Source organism: Lagenorhynchus albirostris, chromosome 6, assembly GCF_949774975.1.
Source record: "Lagenorhynchus albirostris chromosome 6, mLagAlb1.1, whole genome shotgun sequence".
Lineage (NCBI taxonomy): Eukaryota > Metazoa > Chordata > Mammalia > Artiodactyla > Delphinidae > Lagenorhynchus > Lagenorhynchus albirostris.
Genome location: NC_083100.1, coordinates 45,831,510 through 45,855,957, shown reverse-complemented (window position 1 = coordinate 45,855,957; position 24,448 = coordinate 45,831,510). Strand labels below are relative to the sequence as shown.

Genomic DNA, 24,448 nt, shown 5'->3' with positions numbered 1-24,448 from the left:
CATTTTTATCAAGTTTCCAAAATTAGTTTGGCAATATTAGGAGGGGCAAGTGAGGTAAACTTTTGCATTAGTACCTGAATTGGGGGATTGCGGTGGCCCAGAAAGCGGCCAGGAAGCCCGAGTGTGGTGAAAATGGTGTCTCAGTGGATGATCAGCCTCCTGTGATGACTTGGAGCCTAAGCCAGATGCGGAGGAAATGGACTCAGAAGGCAGCCTGGATGGTGTGCTGGAGCCGTAGGCAGGTGAGGAGGCACAAGAAAGCTGTCGTCTTGAGTTGTTGGCCCCTGAGCAGAATGATGAAGATGCTCCTAAAGAGGAGTGGCCTGGCCATACGGGGGAAGGGGCTGTGACAGACATGAGAGATTGGTTTTATACAAGGACACTGATTAAATAAGAAAACATAATAAGAATAATGGGAGTGGAAGCCATATTTTAATTGGAGGAGAATGGAGTTACAAAAATGGAAAGTGGAATTGGACTGGAATTGAAGGCAAGTGTATGAACTCATGGCTTTCAAAATGAAAGAAAGAGAAAGAGAGAGACAGAGAGAGAGGGAAGGAAGGAAGGAAGGAAGGAAGAAAAAAAGAAATATGTGCATGTATTCTTTTGCTTTGGCCATTGAGAGGACCCAAGTAAAGCAAAAACCTAATAGCAATGACATTGCACCTGGAACTCATCTTCTAAACACCAGCCTTCGGTAAAAGGGATTGGCTTCTTTGGAGATATGGCTGATTCCAGGGCTGGGGTTGGGAAAATACAAGATGAGACTTGAATACCTTTTTGTGCTCCAAAGTGATAAAGTACTCCTAAATGATGGAGACTTTGCAAAGAACACAGAAGTCAGCTTGAAATCTGAAGCAAATGGGAGATAATTTGAATGTCAAAATAAATCACGATAGAAACAGATAAGAGTTTGAGTAAAGTAGCAAACCATATGTCTATGCTAACATAAATAAATAAATGAAAAATTAGAAGTTTGATGAGAAATGAAATACTTATATAGTATAAAAGTACCTCCCCAGAAAATACGTACCAATTACAAAGGAAAAGGGATTAACATTACAGAGAAGCCTGACAATACCATCATCTTAATCAAGTGAAGATCATCAGTAATGGGACAATTCAAAACTGGATGCAGCTTGACAGAATTTTTAAAAATATAGTATTGTACTTCCATGGTTTACCAGCCAAAGATTCATAACCTGAATCTAACATGGTAAATTAAAGGACATTTTGCAGTATAACTATAGAGCAATTCTCAAAAGTATTAATGCCATGATAATCAAAGAGACATAGTAACTAAATACTTGTATCATGTGATCTCAAACTGAACCCTGTTTATATAAAGGAAATAATAGGGATAATTGAAAAAACTTGAATGGGACCTGAGAGGTAGGTGTAGAAATGTATCAGTGTTAATGTCCTGATTTTTGATGGTTTACCTTCTTTATGGAGAGGTCTGTGTTTATAGGAAGTACACAAAATTGGGCAGGATGGGGTATAGTGTTGGTAGGTTATACTCAAATGGTTCAGAAAAAAATAATTATTTGTACTCTACCTGCAACTTTTCTGTAACTTCAGATTTTTTTCAAAATAATAATGAAAGAAGTCTGTGCCCTAACCTTGAGAATCTACTGCTAGATATTTGTTCTAATGAAATAATTGGCAAGGGACAGGCAAAATATGTACAGATGGTGTACAAAAGTATGTGCACAGATGTCCTTAATTTCTTTGTTTATAATAGCATACAAATTGTCAATAAACACTGGTAAGGGAAAAGCCCACAATATACTCGTATATTGTTAGGAAGTAGAAAGTATGTACAGTATACTTCCTTGTGAAAAAAACAAAAGAAAAATGTAAGTGACTGTATGTACTGGATAATGACTTTTTCTCTACTCTTGATTTCCATGCTAAAATATCTTTTCTGGGTCTTTACTCTTTTGCCCTTGGAGAGGTGTTGTGACATATGTGATACATACATTTAGGAATAAACCTGGGAAGAATTATAGGGAATGCAGAGTTCAACTACACCCTTTCTCTCTTCCTCCCTCCCTCCCTCTCTATCCCTCCAAGGAATGGATCTCAGAAAACAGAATTCAACTCCTTTTTCAGACACTGGCTCCTCCCAGATAGGGAGCCTGGAAACTACAGTGACTGAGAATGTTATTTTGGTTGTTCATTTTTAGATTTACCAATTCAAACCAGGTCTCTGTCAATACTACAGGTAATACTTTAACTTTTATTTTAAACTTTTGTTTTATTTCTCAATTTATTCTCAACCTAAGCATAGAGAAGAAATGTTATTTATTGGAGATTCTCTCAGAGACTTCAACAATACTTGGAGGGTATGGAGCAAATATTAGCAATGGGTACTCTTGATGGTGGGAACACAGGTGATATTTATTTCTTTTTTGTATCGTCCCTATTCTTTTTTTTTTTTTTTTTTTTTGCAATGAGTAGGTTTCATGTTCTTAATCAGGGGGACCAAAATAGACTGAAAGATAAAATGATGGAAGATAGAAAGTAAAATGTAACACATTTTAACTCTGGAACCCAGGTCCCCTTAAGAATTCAATGGACATGACTGAGATTTTGAATTCCATTTTGGTTTTTATTTCCTTTTTATTTATTTATTTTGGTTTTTATTTCCTTTTTAAAAGTTGTTAAATACTTTAACTGATGGGTTTGCAGTAATATAGAGCTAAACAACCAATATGATAGCATGTTTTTATATATTTTTGTAATAATCAGCAATAAAATGTTATTCTCAACATAAATAATAGGTAGTTGTCCATCTTAGTCAAGGTTCTTTTAGTTCAAGTAAGAGAAACTTGAAACTGGCCTGAGCCAGAAAATTAATTTAAAAATATTAGGAGGCTGCTGAGTCTCCATCACAGTCCATATGTTCCTATGATGAATGTGAAGACTTTTCAAATGGAAATCTGAGTATTTGCTATCAGTAGCAAATTAGACATAGTCTAATGGTAATGCCCTGCCAGAGCCTCTGCAGCCTTTCTCCTTGGCATCTCCCTTCTTCAGTTCCTGGGTCATGCTTACAGATCTGATTTTAAATCTTGTTCTATTTGATTTTAGTGTTTTTAAAAACTCCATTCTGACATCTTTGAGATTTTTATACCTCTAAGCCATTTCATAAATAGCAGTTCATATCAAAAGTCAGGTTATAAAAATTATAGAGCAATAGCAAGTTTAGAGATTTTAAATGTTGGGAAGAAATATAAAAATTAGTAAGCTTTAGCCCTCTGTGTAATGATTAGAAAAAGACAGTTATGGGGATTCATGCACCCCATTCATCCATCCATGATGGATATACTTTATAGTTATAATTTTTTCTCTTTTTGGCAACTTCCAAGTCTCATGGAAAGGGAGCATAGAACTCTAAAGAGAAGTCTATGAAATGCCTTCAAGAAATTATTTTAGTGGCTAATTCAGGGGGAGGCTGGTGTAGTAGAGAACCCCTACTCATAAGGAAGGTATAGGGTCTTATCTCTGAGAACCTGGGAATTGTATAAAAGTCCAAGTAACTTTCAACATTGAGTAAGGTGAGAAAAGGTTTAGAAAAACTTCTCCTTAAAGATATCAGAGGCAAATGAATAAGAAATAAGTACATGTTTTGAGATTTTCCATTAATGTAAACAATGGAGCTTGTAATGCTTGATTTCTGTAGCCTCATTTATTCTTATGATCTGCTTATTCAAGTGGAGCTGCAGCATATTGAAGACTAAACTAGTGTTTCTCGAAGTGAGGTCCACAGATCCTAGTGATTTGTTGGTGTATCCTTGGGAGCCTAGAGTTCTCTATTCAAAGTTTTAAATATTGTGTTAAAAGAACACACCCATATATTTATAATTATATAATGTAAGCATGGGTTTGGTCATCTGGTCATCCTCCTTATTCCTAAGTACTATGGGCTATCATTTGATTTATTTTTATAATCATTTGAATATTAAGTGATGACGTATATGGCATCATCTATTTTTTAGTGGTTGTTTGAAAATTAATCATTTAAAGGTTATTTACAGAAGCAGCAACTAGCATTGTCCTATGATTAATATTTTCAATGTAAGTATTTTACTGTGTGCTTGCCTGTTATGATAAAGTGGAAACATAGTTAAAAGAGGATTCTGTCCACGTATGAAGAGGCCTGATTTCTGGTCCTAGCTTTAGCACCTCCTAACAATGAGATTTGGGGAAAGTCAATTAAGATTCTTGGACTTCAGCTGCCTTGTATTTAAAGTAAGGGAGTTTGGCTAGAGCTGGGTAATCCCTAAACTTAGTTTTCATTTCAAAAATTGGGATGTTGTATCTTTTTTAATGGAAAAAGCATTAGGGAGAAGAAAACTGGTTCAGTTAATAAGGTCTTTTGGGGAAATTTCTAGTACCATCCTCTAGTTACAGTGAAAAATAGTGGGATGTAAGAACCAAATATTTATTGAGTACCTTGTCTGTGCTTGACACTACTCTAGTCTAATTCCTGTAAATGTGACTGTGACTCTGTGAGTTCTATTATACAATTCCTTTTGGCAGCTGTAATTGTGTCCAGCGTCCTAGGGCACAGAATGAGTAAGTACGGAGCCTGGAAAGGAATATGAATAGTCTGATTCTAAGCCCTGGATTCCACCATAACATATTATATTTGTTAGCCTTGCAAAAATGCTTTTTTTCCTTTCTCCATCTATTTTCAGGTTCAAATGAAAAATTTAGTGAACTAAATTCTGAGCAGCATCTCAAAAGATTTGAGTAAATGTCCTCTCATCCTCAAAGAATCGCTTAAACGAGGATATCCCTCCTTCTTGTCCTTCTTCCCACACAGAAGTTTACTGTGTCAGTAAGGATGGTTTGTTATGTTTTCCCTCGAACCCCACGTAGATGTCCTGAATTCTGAGGTTAATATCTGAATGGAGCAAATGAGCATGACCTGGTGGTGGAGGCAGTTTTCTGTTTTCTTTCCTTTTTTTTTCTTGTAAGGCATAATAAAGTGCAGAGATTCAGTAAGTTTTAAAAAACTGAGGAAAAATAAATTAAAAAAGTGTAGAGGTGCGGCCAGAGACACAGCAAAAACTGTGTCAGTGCTTTCTTGATAAAGGCTGTAAAGAAGGTATGTGCTACTCGTGTGTGTGCTTCCTTGGACACTTTTTTTTCTTGTTAAGCAGCAGAGTGTTTTGAAATTGTGTGCGGAAACACAGAGAGACAAGGGAAGGCGAATAGTCCCGATCCGGTGCTTCAGGGAGGAGGTTCAAAAGGAAACGCAGCGGGGGACGAGGAGTGGGGGTGGGGAGAACTGTGTTTTGGCTCCCGTGCCGGCTAAGAACCGGGTAAGGTAAGGCCTCGTCTTCTCCGGTCGAGTTTCTCTCACATTCCACTCTCCCCCTGGGTCCTGCGTGCCGACGCCATATAGCCCAGAGGGCCCATAGGAGACGAGCATCAGAGACCGAAGAAAGTCAGCGAGCTGGAACCCAGGCGTCCCGTTTGGAAGTGTCCAAGGAGATCGCCCCAAGTGCGCCAGCCGACTCTGGGAGAGTTTCCTTTTGGCCGAGAGGGGGAGCCCCGCGTTCCCAGCCGGGAGCGACCCGGAGTCCCGAGCCTCGAGCCTCAGCCGCCAGCTAGCGCCAGTTTTGGCTTCAGCCGATTAGGAAGAGGAGGGAGGGGGCCGAGAGCGCGTAGAGGGAGGGGACCGGAGCCGGAGGGTCCCGAGTCCAGCTCGCTGTTGACGTAGAGAAACTTTCCCTCTCGGCCACAGAAACGGCGCCCGGGCTGCGCCGGAGCGGAGTTCGCCAGGCTCCGAGGACGCGGCGGCTCTCCATGTCCCTGCCCGGAGCCTGACCCGACTGCATCAGTCAGTAAGGTACGGAGAGACCGCGGTTTATCTGGGGGCTTCCCTGGCTGCAAGCCCAGCGTCCCGCCAGGTAGCGTGCAGTCTCTTTTAAACTGACATCCTGAGAGGCGGCGGGCGGTGGTCAGCCCCGGCCGGGTGCCGGGGACGGAGGGCGCGGGGCTGCTCGCCGCCACTACCGCCGCTGGGCAGGTTGCAAAAATTAAGACACTGAAAGGCTCAGGAAGTCGTCCAGCAAGAAAGGAGGCTGAGACCTGTTGACTACTGCCGTGGCAGTGCTGCAGGGATGACGGGGAGCCCCCCGAGGTCGGGGACGCATTGGTCTCCGGACTCCTGGAGCCCTTTGTGGTAACTTTGGTCCGGGGAGCCGGGGCCGGTGGTTAGGAGCTGGAGGGGGCGGTGGGGCGCGGGTGGATCAGGACGGCTGAGGGTGTGCGGACCAGACGGGACTGAGCAGGCAAGTCATCTCCGGGTCACAGCGAGGCTACCCAGGAGCAAAACTTCTTCCAGCGTAACCTCCCTTTTGTTGGCTCCGGGAGGGAGTGTGGGCATGGGGGGCGGGGAGGCGCGAAGCTCCGAGGCCGGGCCGTGGATTCTTTAAAACCCAGGGCTGGGAGGGCCCAAACTCAGGGGCGGCGCCCACATGGTTACCCTGTGGCTGGGTGGGTCGAGTAGTTCCTTCTGGCGGGCGCTACCTTAGAGAGGCGCACGGCTCTGCGGGGTGCTTGAGACCCTGGGCTCTCGGTCCCGTTGCCGAGCTCGCTCGCCCGGGTCCACCAGCCCGGGGGGCTGATTCACTGCACGGATCAGAACCCAGCGCGATCGGTTCTTCCCTGTGGCTCCTGGGGCCGCCGCTCAGAGTTCCCTGTGTGCGGGAGGGAACTCGGGGCAGGCTGGTTTTCTTGGAATGTGTTTACGATGTTGAATGGAACTTGAACAGGAAGCTGGGCGCTGCAGCTGGAACTAGCTTGCCAGGGTAGAGTAAGGAAGACGTAGCTGGTGTTGGGCTTGGCGTGCGCACTTAGTACCTTGGGCAAACCCCGAATAAGTGCGGGTGTCGGTCAAGGTATCCCTTCCTGGGTCCTAGCAGTTTTCCCGACTGAGCTCGCCTTATTTCCACTGGCAATCAGACATTTACATGCACTATTTCAGTCTGCAAGTTTAACAAAGTATAATGCAATTAGGAAGAATTTAGTAAGTTTATTTTGGGACCTGCTTTAAAAAACTATATATATATATATATATCTTGCATCAGCACTTGAGAATAAAAGTTTTTGGAGAGTGTTCCAGTCGTGACTCCCCTTGTTAATTTCTAGGACTACAAGGAGACCCGGACACTGATGATTTTGTGTCTTTGATGCCAAGTGGGTGATAAGGTGGTAAAGGAGGGCAGTAATGAGACAGAATGAATGTGAGGAGGTAGGAAACTCTGAGAGGAGTTGGGCATTTTTCAGATTTGCAAATCGCCCCTTTTTCTGCCAGTCTTTCCCTCCTTCCCCAAATAAACAAGTAACCTTGCTAGAAAACCCACCAATTGGGAGAGTGCAGTCGCTGGCGACTACAAGCCTTGCTGGAAACAGCAGACAAACTAAGGTACTGCCCCACTGCATAATTAAAAGGTCTCCTTGAGCTGTCCAGGACTGTTTTCCAAGTTTTTACCACTGACAAGGAAAGAAGAGAGGAACCTGGCCGGCAGCCAAACTAGACTGAGCTCAGTAGCCAAACATAAAAGGGACTGGGGAAGTTGCTGGGGATAATTGGAAAGGAGCTGTTGGTTGTACTTGGGTTTAAACAAGGGGTTTCTTTTGCAGTGAGAATTTTAAGGTGACTAAGATCAGTATTCTTGGCAAAAAAAATAAGCTAAGCATAGAGTGCAGTGGGATGTGACAGAGGAGAGTGAAAGAAGCGGTCTAGGAGGGATGTCTGACCATTCCCTATCAGTGTTGCAGTGGAATAGCTGGGGGCCTGGTGCTTTTTGTGAGATCATACTTTGCAAATACCCACACTTTGTTGTCTCCTCAACTTGGACTAGGCTTGCTGCAACTTCAAGCCCTTGACCTTGACCTTTGTTTTCACAGCCAGTAAGAACTGAAGACTTGGGTTTTGAGCAGGTGATTTTCCACATAAATCGAATAATTCAATTAGGTATTCTCAAATGGCACAAAAGTGGGTCATGAAATTAAAGTGGAAAATGTGTCCAAATGTCTTCCTTGTGTTTGTCAAAAGTGATCCCGATAATAGAACTTGCTCTTTCACCTGAAGGAGTAGAAGTTGGTGTGATCTCAGTATTTCACACATTGGCCCAATACGTTAAGGCCCTGCTGCTTCCAAGTTCTGGACTAGCCAGGAACTGAGAGTCTTATCTGCAATTAGGACCCTTCTTTTCTGTGTTAAAATTGCTCATGTTTCCTCTATTTTTTTTTCAGGAAGGTTGGTCTACTGTTGTGGGTTTGGGGGTTGAATAGTAAAAAACACTAATATGGTATTTCCTCTGGATTGGTGAGTTTGGGATTGTGAATATCAGCCTACTCTCTGAGATTGACTTTATGAATCACCCTTGGCAATGTGTTTTCCCTGTCTATGATTTCAGTTTTTCCACTTGCAAAATAAAGAACTTTCCTTTGCATAATTACAAGCCTACAGTAAGCTTTAAAGAGATGAAATTATGTTAATACGTTTTTAGATATAAAGGTCATAGGGCTTCTGTCTCGGTTGATTCTGTTGAGATTTGTAGGGGTAAATTGGAATATTTATACCTAAAATACAAATGTAATAGTGACATACCTATTTAATTTATAAAAATTACTACTGTGCCTTTTAATCATAGCTTTAGTTTAATCATAAATTTTATGTTTTTGAAAATATTGGGTGAGATTTTATCACTAAAGCTGAGTCATTCTCTCAAACAGCAAAGAACAATCAGCAAATTCATTGACTTTTTTATTTTGGTTTATATTTATACTCAAGGACCAGTTATTTTTTTAAGACCAGCTCAATTTTGCCTTTATGAGAAGTTACCAAATATATTTGCAGAATTTGGCTCCCTTCTCGGAAATAACACTTGAGAGACTGAAATACATTTATGATGTACAAACAAACTTTCTTTTCCCAATGGCCACAACAGTTTCCTTAAAAGTTTAGAGGGTAGATTTAGGAGCCATTCATTAATTGATTCAACCAATATTTGTTGCATACTTTTTATGTCTGAGGAAACATCAAGCTTGGATTTAAATCCCAGCTCTGAACTTTTCAGCACTGTGATTTGTGTGGGTTATTTTACTTCTTAAATGTTTTATCAACATATAATTTATTATCTATATTGCTATCTGTAATGTATGAACTTTTAAACTATTGATACATGCATGATAATTGTGAAATATTTAATTTTGACACATAAATTAGTAAAATAAACCACCTATTTTTATAGTTCAATGTACTGTATCATACTCTTGGATGTGTAACAACTATTTTTCAGGTGAAGAGGTTAGTGTATTAGAGAAAGAATACAGAATAAATATGGATATATTAAAGGATAAGATCTTTTGGTAAAATACTTAATCATAACTTTTATTTTTAGACTTCACCTTATCATTAATAGTGAATCTATAAAAAGTGGGAGTATAAGGAAGATTGCAGTTGAATTTATGGTCATCTTAACATGACCAGCACTTTTTTTGAATAATCAAAGAACAAGTGAATGTTCAAGGATGTAATAGGGTAATTTTACTGTAAAATAACCAGTTTTGCTTTTGATTTTAAACTTAACATTTTTAAAATCTTACTCTCCTTGCTGAATATTAGATAATTTAAATTTAAATTTTACTTAGCAGAGTACTTTGTGGTTCGTTCTGAAAAACTGTGATTTGTTTTGTAAAACCTCTAAAGAACAAGAAAAGTTATTTTATTCGGATATAATAATGGATTCAAAAGTAGTTACAGGACCCAACTGCATGACTGCCATGAGCCCTGGTCCCTAAACATGTTAGAGGCTGGTGGATCTAATAGTGTTTGTCTTAATGCATTTAGAGATCAGGAAAGTTAAACTTGTTCCTATGGGAGTGTAAATATATTCAAATTGAAGAGGAAAAATAGTATAAACTTTGAGCAGAGAAATTGCTTTGCTTCCAGTGAGGATATGAAATTGAAATCAGCCCTTTATTTTTAAAGACAATCGCTAAAAGTCACTGTTGCAGAGTTAGGCTTAGAAAACAGTTCTTATGCTCTTTTTAGGCTCTGTTATTTGCTAGTTTTGTATTTGTTTTATGCTAAGAAAATGTTTTCAGCCACTCTAATGATACTTATAGTGCATGATTATTTTTCATCAGAAAACAGGTAATTGACTCAAATACTGAGCAGGAGAATAAGTACAAATTTTCTGTTTACCACTGAAATGGTATAATTATAGTAAATTTGGGATTAGTTTCATCATTCAATATTGTATACTTAATGATAGCTTTGGAAAGACTGCTTTAATTTGCTCACATAATATGAATAAGTGAGTTAATTTATGTAACAATTGTGATTGCAAAGATTAATATGCCTTTTTTATTTTTTTGAACACGTTGGGTCTTCGTTGCTGTGCGCGGGCTTTCTCTAGTTGCAGCAAGCGGGGGCTACTCTTCATTGTGGTGCGCGGGCTTCTCATTGCAGTGGCTTCTCTTGTTGCAGAGCACAGGCTCTAGGCCCGCAGGCTTCAGTAGTTGTGGCACGAGGGCTCGGTAGTTGTGGCACGAGGGCTCAGTAGTTGTGGCTCGCGGACTCTAGAGCGCAGGCTGAGTAGTTGTGGCGCACGGGCTTAGTTGCCCCACGGCATGTGGGATCTTCCCGGACCAGGGATCGAACCCATGTCCCCTGCATTGGCAGGCGGATTCTTAACCACTGTGCCACCGGGAAGTCCCAATATGACTTTTTAAAAGAGTTTTAAATAACACTGTATATATTTTTCAGGGTGCACCTACTAGACAATATCTAGATAGTAATAGCCATCTTTATTTCATGTTTGTTTCTTGCTATTAACATTATATAAATATACCTACATATAATCTTCATCACATGCCTTCTGAAGAGGAGATTCAGAATATATCTTAGAAACTTCCAAGCCTTGGATAAATAATCCCTTTCCCATATATATGTTTGTATGTATATATATGTACAGAGAATTATGACATGTATTCTTTGATGTTTCTCTATTTGTGCTAGGTATATTTTTCGTAAGAAAAAGCAACTTCAATTAATTGATATTTCTGAGCTAATTTTAACCATTAGTTTAAAATCTTTTCCAGATAACTCTTGCTAGAGATTCTTGACTTTTTTTTTTCCAAATTTTAAAGGAGTTTCATGCTTTTACTTATACCTGTAAAGGATGAGAAAAATAATGGAAAATATCTAGTATCATCATTCTTGGTTAATGGCTCTGATGGTGACATAATCATGGAAGCCTTTTCTACCTTTCTTAAGTAGAACACAGGCAAATGTGCAGTTAACTACTGCCAGAAGGTAAATTCACTGCTTGGAATGTGGCTACTACTGCTAAGTTTATAAGGTTCTGTGAAGTGAGAATTGTGTGTAAATGTAGTGTTTTCCTGGTATTGTATAGCTTTTTCTTATGATTATCAGATGTTACAGTTGATCTGTTCCCTGATACTTCAACCACAAGTCCTCCAAGAATTTCAGGGAACATAAACTTTGACAGAGCTGTTAACCAAGAGCAGATTGAATGATTTGGGCTCAGTCTTTAATCCACTTTCTTGTAGAAGTGATGATAGCCATTCAAATGACCAAAACACAGCTAGTTGAGAGGTTTGGTAGAAGGAAATACAGAGCACAAGTAACCTACTAAAGGAATCATTAAGGATTGGATGTATAATCTTTTAAAACAGTTATGTAATATTTCATCAAATGATAACTAAGCTCTACTTCTCACTTAGTTTGTAATAGTGATTTTAGACAGCATTTTGGCTAAAAAGCAAACAGAACCATCTGTGCTGTGGCAGAAATCTCCAGTTTGGGGTAATTAACAGTTGATATAAGAGAATGAACTTGATTTTAGCTTTTTGATTTCTCTTATAGCTGTTTACAACCATCAAGAGTGCCAGTAAAATTTTAACAGCAAATAGGTTAATTTACCCAGATTTCCACTTGGGTGAGTTAAAACATAGCTTGGTAAGTACTGATAGGAGTTTTACTTAAGAAGACAGAGTACTTTGTAAAGTGTTTTTAAAGGTCAGTGTGCATGTTATTCTCATAATCTATTTAATTTTTGTCTGCTTTTGAAGAACTCCATAAAAAATATGGAACTTTGGCTGATGGTAAAACTTTCCTACTACCTCCTTGAGGATGTGCACTATTATAATCTTAAAAATGTACTTAAATGTAGATTGTTGCTGGTAGTACACATAAATATAGAGAAATTTGGCTTATTGTAAAGAACAATTGTATAACTGAGTTAATTCCAAAGCAGTTTATCTCTATGCTGCATATAGTAACTGAGTATATAATTAGTTAGAAGCTACTTATGCAGTGTAGTTTAGCAAAATACAGTTTGAGAGAATTGTTAAAGAGAAATATTTGAGTAAATGAATTGTATTTGAAATTATCTAAATGCCATCTGAAATGGCAAAAGTCTATTGAAATTTCAGATCTATAAAGTAACAATGCTTTATAATAAGAATAGGTATTGTTTTGAAATTTTGTGAATTATTATTTCTGTTTTATATCATTGTGACTCTGGATGTCTAGGAGAAAAGCCCTTAAAATTCTTTATGGCAAACAAGTAAGATTTATTATATTGCCAACATTGTCTTTAATTCTTTTTAAAGGAAGAACTGCTACTAAATTTATAACGTGAATTTATCATAGGCTTAATTGCTTAAATTAGGTAGACTAGGAAATTTATGATTAATTTCGACAAATGAAATTTCCTAGAGTAGTGCAGTTGTTTTTCGGGTTTTTTTTTGCGGTACGCAGGCCTCTCACTGTTGTGGCCTCTCCCGTTGCGGAGCACAGGCTCCGGACGCGCAAGCTCAGCGGCCATGGCTCACGGGCCCAGCCGCTCCGCGGCATGTGGGATCTTCCCGGACCGGGGCACGAACCTGCGTCCCCTGCATCGGCAGGCGGACTCTCAACCACTGCGCCACCAGGGAAGCCCTGGCCAGTCATTTTGATTTGCCTGGTTCTGAGTCCGTGTTTGGTACATCTCAGGATCCTCCCATGTGTGGACGCAAGATGGATTCCAGCAAAGAGGCCTGTGGGTAGCTTTACATCACTCCTCTTTTGACCTCCAAGGAGCTTTTTAATTGGGAAGGTCTCCTTGACTTAGAGAATGAGGAATATGTGGTCTCTTATCTTTTATCTGGGCAGGGCTCAGCCTCTCCTATCTTCATCTTCGAGTATCTGTCTATAGGGGACTAACTCCAGCTGCTTGGCCTGGGGCCCATCTATCTCCTGCCTCAAGGGGAAGGCAGTTCATTTCTAATAAGAAATTTGGATTAGGCTGAGCTATTAGTCACAGTGTTTCTATTCCCCTTGTCAGTGATTGTTTATGGAGGGGGCACTTGTTCCTTGTCCCAGTCAGAGTCAATTATATGAAATGACAGAACTGGAGGGAGGTGGGGTAGAAAAGCTTCCTTTACACTTGGGAAGGGGACATTGGTGAGAAGGCATACATATGTCAGCTCTTGATATTTGTCCTGTCTGGAATAGATGCTTGAAATTGCAGTAGGGGGTCACCTTTTGTCCATGAGGATATTGAGCTCGAGGGCAAAACAAATGCATCGATGAAGAAAGAAAAATATGTAAAGAACCTGAATGCTTGATGGCATTGTTGGGTCCCTGAATCAACCTGCCATATTTCTGGATTTACTGTTGTGTAAGAGAATGAATTTATTTATTTTTCAAACCAGTTTGAACTAGACCTTTCAGTTACTTAAATGAGAAAGTATCTCAATTAGAACAGTTATTAAGTGGTATCTTAATTTGAAATAAATATTTTAGAAATAACAATTTAGATAATTAAAGAAACTTTATAGACCACTTGGGTTTTGTAAACTTTGGATATGATTAGTGCTATTACTCTATATAAATATATTATTACTCAATGCACCAAATTTTATTATGTTTTTAATACAGTGATTGTATTAATCATCTTAGCTAAAGTTATTTGGGGATGAATATATTCTACATATATCTCAGAATACATCATTCAATAAAAATAAAATAACTTGAAATACAAATTCAAAATCTAATCCATAAAAGCACATCACTGTTTATTTGGTTATTTGGTGTCTTTATTGTACTGGGAACATTAAATGTACCTTAGGAAACACTGAAGTACTCTCATTGCCTTGTCTGAGTAGTTTCAAGCTTGGAGTCATGATAAAACTAACGTAATTATTTAAATATAAAAGATAAAGATGATGGGAGTAAAATTAAGAAAATTGTGTAGTGCAGATCCATTCACAGAAGTAAAAAACAGTGCAGACGTATAATAATCTTTTAAGTCAGAACTAGTGTTATAAAGCTCTAGTTCACTGAAACCATAGCAGTTTATTTTCTGCCACCATGTTCATGGTGGTTCTTGCCACCATGTTGAGTTCTAGCTTTTTTTGCTGATTTACCATTATGCACATTGTTTTTTGCTGTATCAAAGTAAGGAGGTATATCTGAGTCTTTGTCCTCTTGCTCTAAAGGTTGTAGGAATTACCCAAAGCTGAGAATTGCCAAAAGCAGGAGTAAAATGTTGAGCTGGCCGAAAAGTTCGACCGAACAAACTTTTTGGCCAGTCTAATATATTTTAGAGTATTAATGCTGAAATGGTTTAACTGGTGGTTTAAGCAGGAGGTGGAGGCAAGCAAAACCAGGAATAATCTAACAGGCTCAGAATAGGCAAGTGTCACAGTGGGCAGGTTTGTTGGCAATGAGGGGGTGTGAAAAACAGAAAGCTAAAGATTGTGTAGACAGTGGAGGTGAAGAAGAGCAGTGGTGAAACTGGAGGGAGAAACATTACAGATGGTGAAAAGCTGCAGTGACAAATGGTTCATTCGCCAAGAAAGAACAAGACTGTTGTATTAGAGCTGTATCAGTGTGGATGTTGAAAGTATGGAGATTGGGTTGGAGAGGGAAATGGACAGCCAGTAATTTGAATACCTTAGGAAAGTGAGAGACCTTAGAAGAAGTTACTGATGGAGAGATCCATAGTTAACAAGACCTCCTACATTACCGTGATTGAGATGTGCATATTTTCTTTTTGCATAAAAATGCTGTAAACATACTTGAGATGCTTCCTCTATGAGATCATGACCTTCTTTCAAAGTTAGGCAAGGGAACTAGAGAATACAAAGTGCTGGAATTCTCAGAGGATTATTGTTCTTTTAGAAGCTGTTGTTCAGGGATTGTTCTGGGGTATCCCTTTGCCCAGAATCAAAGTGCCCTCTGGTGACCTTTTCCTCTTTAAAAGGGAGCCACATTCTTGTGGGTTTTTGAATGTGAATAAATGCCTCTTAGTGTGGAAACTATTATAAAGGGACTCTGCTTCTCCACTTCGGAAATTTTAGTAGAAAATATAAATTGGCTCACAGCAGATATGAAACAAGGAAGAGGATAAATATCCAGATAATTCAAATTCCAACTCTCACTAGTGCTAAAATAATCAAATAAAGTGAAAATAGTCGTGCCCTTCCCCCACCCCAATCATTGTCTCTCTTTATTAGGATCTTCATGGCATATGAGCTCTTTTCTTAACCTGTTGTCTTCTACCTGTGGTCCAAACCAAAAATGATTTTTTGAAAGAGAAATAACAAGAATATGACAGGGTTTAGGACACACTACGTCAAAATATGGTACCTTGACATATTGAATACTTCAACCTGAGGGAATTTGAGAAACGGCATGTGAAGGAAGGACTTTCTGACCTTCTCCTGAAGCAGGTCACAAAATCCTCATGTGAGAGGTGCCCTGTCTATCCTAGAAGGAAAGGAACATCCTTAGCTCTGAAAACAAAGGGACACAGAGGAATCTGAATGATCTTGCTAAGTTTCCCCTAGTTTACTATACTTAGCTCATACGCTTGGTCCTGTCAGACCTTTCCAAGAATTGTAACTCTTCTTCAAACCTAGCGTAAAAAAACATTCAGGTTTAATCATTTCTTTAGGTGTCTTCATTTCTTTATGAAGGCTGCTGTGTCACGCAAAACTTATATTAAATACATTTGTATTCCATTCTCTTGTTAATCTGTCTTTTGTTACAGGAAGTCTTAGCGAGAGCCTGGCAGGGTAGAGGAAAGTCTACCCTTTTCCTCCTCTACAAATAGCATTTACATACTGCTCACAATGTCCTGAACATTGTGCTAAATGTTTTTTTTATGATTTGTAAATGATTAAGAAACTTGTTTAAGGTTCCAGGGCTGGCAAACAGTAGACTAGGGCAGATAGTAGGGTGGGAAGTAGTGCATCTTAACCACCATCCTAGTTGAGGAAGTGTGCAGTAGAGTGGCGAGAGTCCCCCTGAAGGATTAGGGCAGCTTCGGTAGTTCTCTTTACTGGTGAGAGTGCGATACCTTTGAATAACCTGATCGCCTAGACTCCTGGCTGGTGCTTAACTCCCCCTTTTTTTGCAGCACCATGAGCTGCTCATCTCCCACTCTTAGAAGTGACAACTTGGCACTCCCATATGACAAGATATTTGTTCATTTTACCCTAGTTAGTTAGATAAAGTATAAAAATTAACTCATTGCCTAAATTGTGTCTGTATGTTGCTTTGGCTCATGCTTGATTTGATTTGTCAAGAAGGTTAAAATGTTTGAGTGAGAAAATCTGACCTTCTTAATCCCATTTTTTCCCTGGTTTTGTCAAAGTGATAAGGTTTGTATAAATAAAGCCTAAGATGTAAAATAACTAATATTAATGTTTTTAAAAGCAAGTCATGTACTTTTCATTGATATTTCCTGCATTGAGAAGATGGACTAGATAACCTCAAAAAACATTTCAGCCCTTAGAGCAGTCTAAGTTTTAGTTTTAAATAATTGTTTTTAAACTAAAACAAGTATCTTAATCAAAATATTGTATTCAGGGTTGTCTGATTTTAATATTTGATTTCATCATTTTGTCTTTTTTTGGTAAGTTAAACTGTTAGACATTTGATCTCTTGAGGTATTTATAGTTTGGGTATTATAAGAAAGTTCTCTTGAACCCTTTGAGCCATAGACAGGGGATATGACATAGTCTACAAGTTAGGGAAGACTCAGCAGTAGAAAGAAATGAGAGTGGAGAGTGTTTCAAGCAGGTAGGAAATCTTAGAGGAGTTAGTATACAGCTCAACCACAGAATTACAAGATTGAAAATAGAGGTAGAGAATAGAGTGGAAGAGAAAGAAGAACTAGAATCGCTGGAGGTAAAGCCCATGAGGCAAAGACCAGATCTTACAGGACGTTCAAATTCAGAGTTTGCTCTCTATTCTAATAGCAGTCGGAAACCTTTGAAGGATTAAAATAGGATTGGTGACAAGATGTCACCTGCATTTTAGAAAGATTTGACTAGTTGCTCAGCCAGTAAATCGAGGCAAGAGAAGGTGGTAGTCTAGTTTAGCATGACGGCAATGAAAAATGAGTTTGCTCCAGAGATATTTAGGAGGAAAAACATCTGTACAGTTTTATGATTTGTTAGTGATTGTGGGAGGTGGGCAGGAGGATGGTGTAAATGTTGATTCTAAGATTCCTAGTTTTGGCAACCTGGGTGTTGGTATTCATCAGCAAAGTCAATATAGTAGAACTATTAGAGGAAACTAATGATTTCTATTTTGGACACATTTTGATGTGTCTCTGAATCATTCTGTTGTAGATGTCCAGTAGTAGTTATTTGATGTACATACATATACATGTTTGGAGCTAAGAAGTTTGGTGTGGACTGGTGATATATATGTATATGTGGTGTGTTTGTGTGTGTGTGTGTGTGTGTGTGTGTGTGTGTACATATATACAAGTTTTCAGATTTCAGACTACAAATATGAGATTTTAGTCTAGCAAGGGCTATCATATAACAAGGCTTGAGGGCAGAAAAAGCAAAGCCTTAAGCACCACTAAGAAGGAACTACCTATGATGTTGTAAAAGCTAAGATAAAAAAAAAAATAATTTGAGAAGGAGACAATGATCAGCAATGTTAAATAGTATAGAAAGGTAAACAAACAGATTAAAGTATCTATTATGTGTCTGTTGTACTTAACATGAAGGTCACTGGTGACTGTGGTGAGAAAAATTTTGGTGGAATTATGTGTGTGGTAAGTTATGGAGTAGAGTACATGAAGACAAATCTTTCATGGTATAAATCTGTAGGTGGTACTGGAGAAAGCCTGAGCTTTGGCTTCTCTGGTGATAGGATTGGCTATTTACAACCTGAGTACTCTTCAACAGGCAAATTAATCTCATACTGTTTTCCTTTCTTAATCTGTAAGATGGCATAGACAATAATGCAGGGTTTCTGAGAGGATTAAAACCATGTTGCATGTAGCATAGTGGCTGGAGTTTGTAAGTGTTAGTAAATGGTAGCTAGCATTATTGTGTAAAGTGTCAATATAATTTTTGTACTGTTATGTTCAACCTCACAGTAAAATTATGTTCTGCTTTCATTCTGGTTAGAAAATATGCTGTTTTATATAAATGAATTTATCCTAAACTATAAATACAAATGGAACAACTTCAATGCAATATGTCATTTGCAACTTATAAAAGATAATAAATTAGAGGGGTACAGAATGAGTATCTGTTTTTGACTATATCTCTATGAAAAAGTTATATATCTTCAGCAAAAAACCCCAGTAGGGATTGGATGGGGAGGCAAGATGGCAGAGTAGAAGGACCTTGACCTCACCTCCTCTCATGAGCACACCAAAATCACAACTAACTGCTGAACAACCATTGATAAAAAAGATGAGAACCTACCAAAAGAAGATATTTTACATCCAAAGACATAAAGAAGAAACCACAATGAGACAGTAGGATGGGTGCAATCACAAGATAATCAAATTCCATACCACCTGGATGGGCAACCCACAAACTGGAGAATAATTATATCGCAGAAGTTCTCCCACAGGAGTGAGAGCTCTGAGCCCCACACCAGGCAACCCAGCCTAGGGGTCCAGCATTGGGAGGAGGAGCCCCCAGAGCATTTGTTTTGAAGGCCAGAGGGGCTTGATTGCAGGAGCTCCACAGGACTTGGGGAAACAGAGACTCCACTCTTGGAGGGTGCACACAAGGTCTTGCATGTGCCAGGACCCAGGGCAAAAGCAGTGACTTCGTACGAACCTGGGCCAGACCTATCTGCTGGTCTTGGAGGGTCTCCTGGGGAGGCAGGGGGCGGAGGGGCTGTGGCTCTCTCTGGGGTCATAAAAGCTGGTGGTGGACATATTGGGGAGTGTTCATCTACATAAACTCTGGCTGGAGGCAGATATCTTGTGTCCTTGGCACTGAGACCTGCCCCACCCAACAGCCTGCAGACTCTAATGCTGGGATGCCTCAGGCCAAACAACCAACAGGGTGGGAACGCAGCCCCACCCATTGGCAGACAGGCTGCCTAAAGACTTCCTGAGCCCACAAACGCTTCTAGACATGCCCCTTTACACAGCCCTGCCCACAAGAGGGCCAAGACACAGCTCTACCCACCAGTGGGCAGGCACCAGAAGCAAGAAAACTATAGTCCCACAGCCTGTGGAACTGAGTCCACAAACACAGGTCAGAACCTACCCTGGGACCAAGTGGTCCCTGGCCCTTGGGTGACTAGAAGGGAGTGTACTGCTGGGACGCATAAGACATCCCCTCCAGAGGGCCACTTCTCCAAGGTCGAGAAGCGTAACTAACCTACTACATACATAAAAATTACAGATAGAAATTTAAACAGAATGAGATGGCAAAGGAATATGTTCCGATGAAGGAACAACATAAAAAACTAAGTGAAGTGGAGATAGGCAATCTACCCAAGAAAGAGTTCAGAGTAATGATTGTAAAGATCATCCAAGAACTTGAGAAGGGAATGGATGCACAGAGCGAAAAGTTACAAGAAGTTTTTAGCAAAGAGTTAGAAAATATAAAGAACAATCAAACAGAATTGAAGAATACAGGAACTGAAATGAAAAAGACACTAGAAGGAATCAATAGCAGAATTAATGAGTCAGAAGAATGGATAAGAGTACTGGAAGACAGAGTGCTGGAAATCACTGCCACAGAACAGAATAAAGAAAAGAAAAGAAATGAGGACACTTTACGAGACCTCTGAGACAATATCAAACACACCGACATTTGCATTATAGGGGTCCCAGAAGGAGAGAGAAAGAGAAAGGACCTGAGAAAATATTTGAAGAGATAATAGCTGAAAACTTCCTTAACATGGGAAAGGAAGCAGTCCCCCAAATGCAGGAAGTGCAGAGAGTCCCAGGCAGAATAAACCCAAGGAGGAACACACCAAGACACATATTAATCAAATTGACAAAAATTAAAGAGAAAATATTAAAAGCAACAAGGGAAAAGCAACAAATAACATACAAGGGAATCCCCATAAGACTATCAGCTGATTGTTCAGCAGACATCCTGTAGGTCAGAAGGAAGTGGCATGAGGTGTTTAAAGTGATGAAAGAGAAGAATCTATAATCAAGAATACTCTACCCAGAAAGGCTCTTGTTCAGATTTGATGGAGAAATCAAAAGTTTTCCAGACAAGCAAAAGCTAAAAGGATTCAACACCACCAAATCAGCTTTACAACAAGTGTTAAGGAACTTCTCTAAGCAGCAAAGAAAAGGCTACAACTAGAAACACGAAAATTATGAAATGGGAAAGCTCACCAGTAAAGACAAACATTCAGTAAAGGTAGGAAATCATCAACACAGAAATGCAGGATATTTTAAATGCATTTGAAATTAAGAGATCAGCAACTATGTATATATACATATACAGCAACTATGTATATATACATAAACTACTATATGTATATATACATAAACTACTATACCAAAACCTCATAGTAACTGCAAACCAAAAATCTGTAATAGATACACACACAGAATAGAAAGAGGAATCCAAACACAACACTAAAGATAGTCATCAAACCCCACTAGCTTAAAACATTGTGTAATTTGAACTGGAATATATCTTCTCCTTCTAGAATTTTTTTGTTTTTTTAAATATATACAAATGAAATATGGTGGAAGAAAATTTGTAATATAAAATGTTAACATGAAACAAATAAGAAACCCTTAATCCTAAAATTATGTAGGAGAAAACTATTTTTAACTTTTTTTTTTTTTTTTTTTTTTGGTGGTATGTGGGCCTCTCACTGTTGTGGCCTCTCCCGCTACTGGACGCGCAGGCCCAGTGGCCATGGCTCACAGGCCCAGCCGCTCCACAGCATGTGGGATCTTCCTGGACCAGGGCATGAACCCATGTCCCCTGCATCGGCAGGCAGACTCTCAACCACTGCACCACCAAGGAAGCCCATATTTTTAACTTTTTAGTGTATATACATCAACACTCTTTTTCTTAATTTTACAATTGATACATGCTCTTGAAACAAGTTTAAGAATACTGAAGAGTATAAAGAAAAAAAATGAGTCTCATTGACTGATTTGATGACATTTCCTTAATTTTAAAAATAGACTTGGTTAGGAGTTTGGGATTCAAATATACACACTACTTATGTATAAAGTAGATAACCAACAGAACCTACTGTGTAGCACAGGGAACTACACTTAATATCGTGTAATAACTTATAATGTAAAAGAATCTAAAAAAGATTACTCCATGAAATCTTGAATCACTTTGCTGTACATCTGAAACTAATACAACATTGTAAATCAACTATATTTCAATAAAAATTAAAAAAGAATTGGGATCATGGGCTACATATTGGTTTGTAATTTGACTTTTTTCTAGTGATGTGATGGACCTCAGTAGCTGGCTTAGGTGTGTACTGGTATCGGGTAGGAAGAAATTGAGAAGAATCCTGTCAATATCATTTTATGATTTCAAATTCATGTTACTTTTAAGGATAAACGTAGCATGCTGTGGATTGATAACATTTAAACAGATAGTAAGTAATCAAAGATAAATCATCTGGCAGTGGTTTCTGTCAGAATCATGATTTATTTTTCTCGAGTAGACAGATGACTGAGGAAGAACCAGTAAATTATAAACTGCTCAGCACAAGTGTCAGTCTTTGCCCCTTTGCTTTATCTTACACTCTCAAGTCTTGGTTCATTTTTCAACTCAATAGCTGTGTCTGTGATTACTGGAGGCCTGAAATTGGATCATTTAGGTCATTATTTTTGGATGCACACATTAGCACCCACATTTGCCTGAACTCAACTTATTTTGGTTACAAGAGGAGGCTGCATCTGTGAGTCTCTTCTTGTCTAACAGGCATTAAAGTAACTTAGGCCTCAAGGATGGGATCTACTTTTCAGGTCTGGTGTTTAAAATACATCATTTCTATGAGGGGCTAAGAGCAAGCTGCACTGTGTTTTGTAAATTTGCATGTGAAAATGGTTATTACAAAAAAGTGTTTTAGAAATGAATTCTCCTCAGTATTAAAATTAAAACCTCACAAAAATCAGTTTTTGATAATTTTTTTCGCCCTAACACTTGTAAAAGAAATCTCCTCTGGTTAAAATTTGGAAAACAAAGAAATGTACAAAGAAAAAAAAGGAAAAAAAGAGAGCGAGAACAAACCCACAAAGCAGAAATGCACTGGGGCTTGGTTTTACTTTTATTTATGTACCCCCTCTGCATCTTATATACTGAACCTTTGCAAAAAAAGGTAAAGTGAAATGTGTAGTCTGTGGGATGTTATGGAAGATTCCAGATAAGTTATTGAAGACTTAACTGAGTTACAGATAAACTTGACCTCTTACCAGATATTTCCATGCTGTGTAGTCTTGCTTCTGGCTCCATCATTTACTAGCTTAGGGCTCTTGGGGAGATAATTTAGCATCTCTGGAACTTTTTTCTTGAATGTAAAATGAAGATAATGACATGAACCTTGTATGTATCACTGAGCGGTATAAAACAAGAATCTTCAGTAGCACCAGTAAGTTTTCATGTAGCTTTCTCCTGTGTGTGACTTAAAGAAAAACACACAACCTAAGAGTTGTGAGTTTAAGTCTTATTCAGGGATCTTAAAAAGGACGATAGCCTGGGAGATAGCCTCTGAGAAAACTGCTCTGAGAAAACTGCTCCAAAGTGTAGGGAAGAAGCCAGTGTATATATGATTTTTGACTAGGCAGTATATGCAGTCGGGCGTACATCGTGGTAAAAGATTATTGCTAGTCATGAAAAACAGATAACTCCAGTTAATGATTTTAGTGCTTTTCTATGTATGGGAAGATGCAAGAATCTGGATTTATTAAAATTCTTCCTGAGATATACATCTATCGAAGGAGGCTGTTTTTCCAAAGCACAAAGTGCATCACCCTGTTTTTCATTTTGAATTCCTCTCCAGGTGCACAGTTATTCAGTGGCTGCAGTGGCGAATGTCTTAATCCTTGTAGAACCGGATGGTTAGCAACATTCTACATGTCTCCTCTCCCTTGGCACAAAGATTTTTAGAGTTTGCACTGTCTCTTTTGGGCTTGGAGAGCAGACAGCCACAGATTTCCTTGTTCTTTTATCAGATCACCAGCAGGCTTCTGAGGATCAATTAATGGTTAAAGTTCCTATTGTTATTTTTGAAATTGTACCTCTTCACAGTTTGAGTCCAAGGGCATTTTTCTTTATCAGTCTGTATTTTGGGACATGTGACATGAATGATCTCTATGTTAGGAAGAAATTAAGTTGTGTTATCTTCAACTTCCAACCCTGTATAAGAAAGCAGCTTCTGACAATGAATCAAGATTGATTATTCGATAGTGACGTTCTCTATTACTGAACCTATTTGGAGAAAGAACAAATAGCTATGGGTCAGGGCTGCTATAGAAAAGTATCCTGCAGCTTGTCTGTAGCTTGAGACATTAGGTGAGAAGATTTCTAAGATCCTACTGTGATAATAGTTGAAATTTAAATGGAGTCATCATCTCCTGGAAAATAAGGGAGAGCCAATAATTGTGTGCTAAATGGATTAAAGCTACTGGGATTCCTACATTTAATCATGTAGACCTTCATTCAAAACACTTTTCAAGCTTCATGCTTATATAGCAGCTACAGTGCTAGATACCTCCAAAGTATCCTAGTGTCAGAGAAGTGTGGACTCACAGGTTTAATCTGCCTGCTGCAAGTGCAATTTCTTTGAAGTCTGAAATTCATTTGAATCTGAACTTCTACCTACAAACTTGGTTTTAAAGTAAAACTAATGTATTTTAATTACAATGAGGCAATACCAGTCCTTCAGGATTATGGACTATTAATCCTGTGTCTTCATTTACCCCTTGGCTTGATGTTACATTTCCCTAATAGTATATGTGTCTCTGTTAGAGTTCTATGGCTGTGAGCTGTGGTGAGTCCTTCAAGGTTTTCAGACAGAATAAGAGCAAGGGAAAAGGAGGGAAGGAACTTGATAAACTTTGTATGTATGAAACCTTATGGCTTTGGGCAGGATGGAATGAAGAGATAACGAGAATAAAAGTAT

General features: G+C 38.9%; 1 protein-coding gene across 3 annotated transcripts in view; it reads left to right on the top strand.

The window, feature by feature from the left end:
• Positions 1–5,354: 5,354 nt before the first annotated feature.
• Positions 5,355–24,448, top strand: part of GULP1 (GULP PTB domain containing engulfment adaptor 1) — a 268,642-nt gene continuing 249,548 nt past the window's right edge. For all 3 annotated transcript variants that reach the window (XM_060152473.1, XM_060152472.1, XM_060152474.1), the window contains exon 1: positions 5,355–5,866. The gene's annotated coding sequence lies outside the window, so the exon portion shown is untranslated. The remainder of the gene's footprint in view (positions 5,867–24,448) is intronic.